The following is a 6,604-nucleotide window of genomic DNA, read 5'->3' as shown; positions in this document are numbered from 1 at the left end:
TTCATCTGGAGGTTTCTTTCTCCTTTTCATCCTAAATTCTTTCACCACTTTTTCCAATAGTCCTTCGTCTAGGCTCTTTAATGCCATCTCGTTCTCATTCGAATCTGTCATGCCTGAACTCTCGGTTGTGGAATCGGAAACTTCCTCTACTTCCTTTTCTCCCTGGATGCTTTCTGATGAATCTGACGATAATTCCTCCTCCTTAGAAATATGACCTTCTTCGGGTTCAAATAATTCTCGCAAATTATAATCCATTTCTCTACTTTCCCTTTGTTGGATAGTGCATTCGCCACTCTTACTTCCATTATTTTCCCCTACTAATGGAATTCCAGTCTCACTCAACTCATTTGCTTCAGTACTACAGGGATCACAACACTCTTTCTCTTGATTAGATACACTTTCACTAATTTCTTTAAAAGAATCTTCATCACAGTCATGTACTCTTGCTGTCACTAGGTACACATCATAATCAGTATGGCTCTCTAACACTGTCATATTCGGGTCCAAATTAATCACTTGAGTGGAAGATCTTTCTAATTGTGCTGGCTGGCTTTTGAGCTGATGTACATATTCTGCATACGAGGTAATTTCTGAATCGGCATGCGTCTCTGCACTATGCCCCTTTTTCTTATCCACCCTTTCCTCTTTAATTACTTCTCGATGCGATTCGTCGACTATTCGTACGAACCTTTTACCATAAGTCACATCACTCCTCCCTTGCCCCTGCCTCTCTGCACAGTTGCCATCCCTACCGACAAACAACGCCTTCTCTGACTCTTCCTTCATCAATTCGTCACTCTGACCTCGAATTGTACTTATTTCATTCACGCGAGCCTTCACATCCGACCGATATTCTTTTCCTACTTCATTTCCCTTAATAATTCCTCCCTGCTCTCTCTCCTCTGTTTGTATCCCTGCATTATACTTCGCAAAGTTTCGTTTATGTAACTGCTCTTCAGGCGAACGACGCACTATCCTACTATAGTACTGACTACTCCGATCTTCCCTATATTTGGGCCATTTCTTTCTTTCCGCGCGCGTTAGGCCCTTGACCTGCGCGGTATTTAGTTTTCCTGATTTTGATAATGCATCCTGTTTCCCTGATAGTGTCCTCTCCCTCGCTGAGAGTTACCTCCTTGACCTCTTCCTCTCATCATGTTAATTTGCGGTTCATTCCTACCACCTTTTACTATTCCATTCTGATTTCTGAAACCTCGAAACTCTCTAGTTTCACGCCACCTATCTTCATTCTCGATTTTTTCTAAAAATTCATCGAATGTTCGATGAGTGCCTCCTACACAACGCTTTGAATCGTCAGGTAGCTTTTTCCACAACTCCCACACTATCTCCGATTCTGATCTACGATCTTTAAGATACTCCAAACGCTTGAACCATCCTTCACAGTATTCTTTCATGAGCCCACGCCCATGTTCTGGCATTCTGGCGACAACGAATTCTCTCCACAACCTATCTCTCTGTTGTGTGCTCCAGAATTCCTCAAGGAACTTTTCTTTGAAGTCTGTAAACTTCAAATTGTCGATATCCAAATTCAATCCCCAACGTTTAGCATGACCTACTAACGCGTCTATTACTAAATTAATTTTTTCTTTATCCGACATGTCTGTTGGTAAGACACGTTCACAATTTTTTATAAAATCCATTGGATGCCATCCACCTTGTTTCTTTTGAGGATCGTATTTTTCCTCCCTACTCAGTATTTCCGATTTTTGCATTACCAATGGGATACCACTACAGTTAAGAAACGTCTGATTCTGAACTTGCTGACTTAACAATTTTATCTCATTACGCAGTGTATTTTCCTGCTCCTGCACACATGCATCAAAACTCAACATGGTATTGCGCAGTGTTTCAATATCAGCTGCCGTTTCTTTAACAATCTCTTTCTTTACAACTGGTACTATCACCTGTAATTTACTTTCAATTATCGGTTCTAATTTTTCACTAAACAAAGGTTCCACTGATTTCTCTATTCTCTGAATTTCGGTATCAAATCTTTTCTCTATTTCTGTGACTTTTCTCTGAACATTTCTTATTTCAGCCCTAATGCTATTTACTGATTTGTTTACCTCAGTGAAACGTTGGCTTTGCGTATTCAAAATATCTAAATTGGCTTTTATTTTACCAGATAGGTTTTCATCCAATTGGGATATATGACTAGCCATTTCTGCTTTCAAACTAGCATTCCCTTCTCGAATTTGCGCCATCATCCTATTTAACAAACTTGTTAATTCCATATCCTCTCCCTTGTGACTTGCATCCACAGATACATTGGGTTCACTTTTCACTACCTTTAGTTTCACTTCCCATTCCTCCTGTCTTATGGGTGTGGATTCATCTATAAGATTTTCCAACCCTACAACAGTATCTATGGTCCCTAATTCTGGGTCTGACCTTGTAATGTTTTCGTCTTGCTTGTTACTATTCGACTCCATCTTATGCTGCTGTATTTCGTGCCGAATAGAAATGTTTATTAAACCAAGTATTACTTGTTTAACTCCTACTATTGGACTTTCTTTTGCTGCTTTGCAGGTTGTCGTCTTGAACTTACCAATTGTGGTATATTTGTCTACAACAGAATTTTAAATTTAAAATTTTCTTGAAACTACAAGTTTATATAAAACACTTTTATTGCAGCCATTATTCTACAAACTTGGCATGTCCTGTCACGGTCGCCACATGCGACCGAACCGCCGGATCTTTCCATCAGTAAATGGGGTATGTTCTCAACTGACTCGGTTGTTTTAACCCCCTCCACTGACGGAATGATCCGCTTCCTAATTCCGTATGTATAAAACCAATACGGACTTGTAGCTGTCACGCCTTTGCGCTTACTGCTACGTATTTTAACTGTAAATAGCTCAGTCCTAATGGTAAGAGGTAGTAGTGAATTCACGTTGTTAATATTTGAATACAGCACAGCTGCCACAAGCTCAGCTCACTTTTACTCCACTCCTACCCTCGCCATTGCACCACATTAACTAGGTGCTGCGTGGACCTTGCTAAATTCACTTGCGTATACATTTTTGACCGTTACTCGCCAGTATTTACCTAATGATTAGTACACTCCTAACCGGACTATTTCCCTAAGAGCTGTGATGATTGAACGGGTTCGATCCACGGCATACAGTGCCCCACAGTTCACACGGTAACACTGACTACCTGACCCACTTAACTTGGTAGTGAGCTTATGTATCCAATCACCACTGCTAGCAGCAGTGGATAATCCTATCAGCACGACGAGAGCAGCAGACTTACCGTCGAATCCTCCTGAAAATACTTATAACTACAGTCGCCAGCTCTGGAGGAGCAAAAGAATAAATCAATTTTTGGCTCGTTTCAAAGTGAAATGGCTTGAGTTGAATTTAAACTTAATTCTGAATATTACTATTTCTGATCATTCTAGATGATTCCACAAAGCAAATACTCTCTCAATTTCTGTGAGTTGGCTTGGTAATTACTACCAAGACAGTTTATGCAACTTGGGTTAACAAAATTCTATCCTTCAACTTATTTAATGATTTAGGATATTACTCTTTGAACAATTGATACAGAATTAGTTAAGTGACTTTACTTGAAAGGTTACTCAGAAAAATTTAAGTAACTATAAATAGGCGACTCATTCTGGTGTGACCATTGCTCTTTTCAACATTCTTATACGCTAAAGTATTCTACAACCAAAAGAATTGTAAATGAAAGAGGCGATGGTGGCCTCAGTCTGATTTCACTATACTATGTTTGAGGTAACTACACTTTACAATTAACAACATGCGTCGTAATTTTACTCATTACTATATTCTGTCCTCTGCACTTGCATAAAAGAAAACTGGTATTCTCCTTTTACATGTATACAAAGTTCGACTTAACAATTGCAATCAGTCTTGCCTTGGGTAGCCGTGTCGGTGCTGGTGGTGAGATGCATGTGGCTAACGCAGCTCTTCACGCCTCATGCCCTTAATGGCGGCTGGAACTACGGGCTGTAGCACTCGTATAAGCTACGAACTACAGAAAGTGCCGTCATCAAACATCCTTTCCGCTCTATACAAACCCCTCACCATCGTTCCATATCAGAACTAGTTTTCATTACTGAGTACCACCCGAGTAAACAGACGGGGAGATACATTGATAATATATTGAGCTAATTTTTTAAATAAAGGTAACCATCGCCATTTGGGCGATATAGTTGTTGGTGACCCCTATTGTAGAGTGACACAGACAAACTTTTATGCTCAGATTTTAATTTAATGTTATTTGTAATGTTATTTACCACTCAAAAATGGTTCAAATGGCTCTGAGCACTATGGGACTTAACATCTATGGTCATCAGTCCCCTAGAACTTAGAACTACTTAAACCTAACTAACCTAAGGACATCACACACATCCATGCCCGAGGCAGGGTTCGAACCTGCGACCGTAGCAGTCTCGAAGTTCCAGACAGAAACGCCTAGAGCCGCTCTGCCACATCGGCCGGCGCTGCAATTCATGTTGCAGTTGTTGACTTTGTGTATTCATGAGATAGTTTCTACTTTACTATCACCTGATTATACTGTTTTGTGGCAAAATAAAACGTAGCCTTGCAAAATCGCCGTTTGTTGGTTTAATTCTGAACGCCAGTGTAAATTTATCATTGACCTTGCTAACTATGGATAGTGCGTACCTCTTTTTCATGGTATTATTTCAGTTTCACTACATGCCAAGTAGGTCACGTGTGATTTCATTTAGGTGATACATACGGGTCATGACTGCCTGGGTCTGTCTTTGGCTACGTCCTTGGTAGATGCCTTGAAGACCAGTTAGCCTTTCTGAATATCCGCTTTGGCGACCTACATTTGCTGCACCATTCGCTTTGCTGGATATATTCAGAGAGAGAGTCCTCAATGCAGAGAAAATTGCCAATCACATTCTACTGAGCGATATAAGAGATGGCTGGAAAGCATATCGTGAGATTTGTGGTAGAAATGACTCCGCAGTAGTGCTGAAGGATGAGCCCGAGTCGTGTTCAGAAGACATAATGCGTCTGAGGAAATGAGATTCTCAAGAGCTCGATCCCAGAGACAAGTGGTCGTGGGTCCTGAAAGCGCATCACGTGCATTGATATTCACGCAAGGGATCAACCGATTGGGGGAGCTGTGCAGTAACATCCCACAGAGCCTCAGCGAATATATCTTCATTTGATGGGCGGCTATGAGGAGCATAGCGTCATGTGGCGCACGAGCCGCTCTCATTCTTAAAGAATTATGGAAGATAAATCAAACAGCAGTCGGTTGAAGTACCCGTAGCAGAAAAGTCCAGGCAATATGTGAAGCGGTGACCGCGAAGATCTTAATGCCAACATAATCAATTATAAAAAGAATATAACCATCTACTGCCTTTCTAAGATTTGAAATCTTGCGGGCTTACAAATTAGGGAATCGCTCTATACAGCATTCATGCTGAACGATCGGTTTGCCATAAATATTACCATGCCAGTTCCTGTCTCTTCGATTTTGTTCAGTGAATATCCTGGGGACAATTCATATTTATTTGGCAGAGAATTGAAACCTAAATTATACTTCTTTTTCAAGTGGGCGTACTTTAAAACTCAATGAATAACTATCTTCGGGCATTTAATATCGAATAACGAACTAGTCGTTTGAAACTTTCTACACTCCTGGAAATGGAAAAAAGAACACATTGACACCGGTGTGTCAGACCCACCATACTTGCTCCGGACAGTGCGAGAGGGCTGTACAAGCAATGATCACACGCACGGCACAGCGGACACACCAGGAACCGCGGTGTTGGCCGTCGAATGGCGCTAGCTGCGCAGCATTTGTGCACCGCCGCCGTCAGTGTCAGCCAGTTTGCCGTGGCATACGGAGCTCCATCGCAGTCTTTAACACTGGTAGCATGCCGTGACAGCGTGGACGTGAACCGTATGTGCAGTTGACGGACTTTGAGCGAGGGCGTATAGTGGGCATGCGGGAGGCCGGGTGCACGTACCGCCGAATTGCTCAACACGTGGGGCGTGAGGTCTCCACAGTACATCGAAGTTGTCGCCAGTGGTCGGCGGAAGGTGCACGTGCCCGTCGACCTGGGACCGGACCTCAGCGACGCACGGATGCACGCCAAGGCCGTAGGATCCTACGCAGTGCCGTAGGGGACCGCACCGCCACTTCCCATGAAATTAGGGACACTGTTGCTCCTGGGGTATCGGCGAGGACCATTCGCAACCGTCTCCATGAAGCTGGGCTACGGTCCCGCACACCGTTAGGCTGTCTTCCGCTCACGCCCCAACATCGTGCAGCCCGCCTCCAATGGTGTCGCGACAGGCGTGAATGGAGGGACGAATGGAGACGTGTCGTCTTCAGCGATGAGAGTCGCTTCTGCCTTGGTGCCAATGATGGTCGTATGCGTGTTTGGCGCCGTGCAGGTGAGCGCCACAATCAGGACTGCATACGACCGAGGCACACAGGGCCAACACCCGGCATCATGGTGTGGGGAGCGATCTCCTACACTGGCCGTACACCACTGGTGATCGTCGAGGGGACGCTGAATAGTGCACGGTACATCCAAACCGTCATCGAACCCATCGTTCTACCATTC

Source organism: Schistocerca cancellata, chromosome 5 (genome assembly GCF_023864275.1).
Source record: "Schistocerca cancellata isolate TAMUIC-IGC-003103 chromosome 5, iqSchCanc2.1, whole genome shotgun sequence".
Classification (NCBI taxonomy): domain Eukaryota; kingdom Metazoa; phylum Arthropoda; class Insecta; order Orthoptera; family Acrididae; genus Schistocerca; species Schistocerca cancellata.
Note: the sequence above shows the minus strand (reverse complement) of the source record.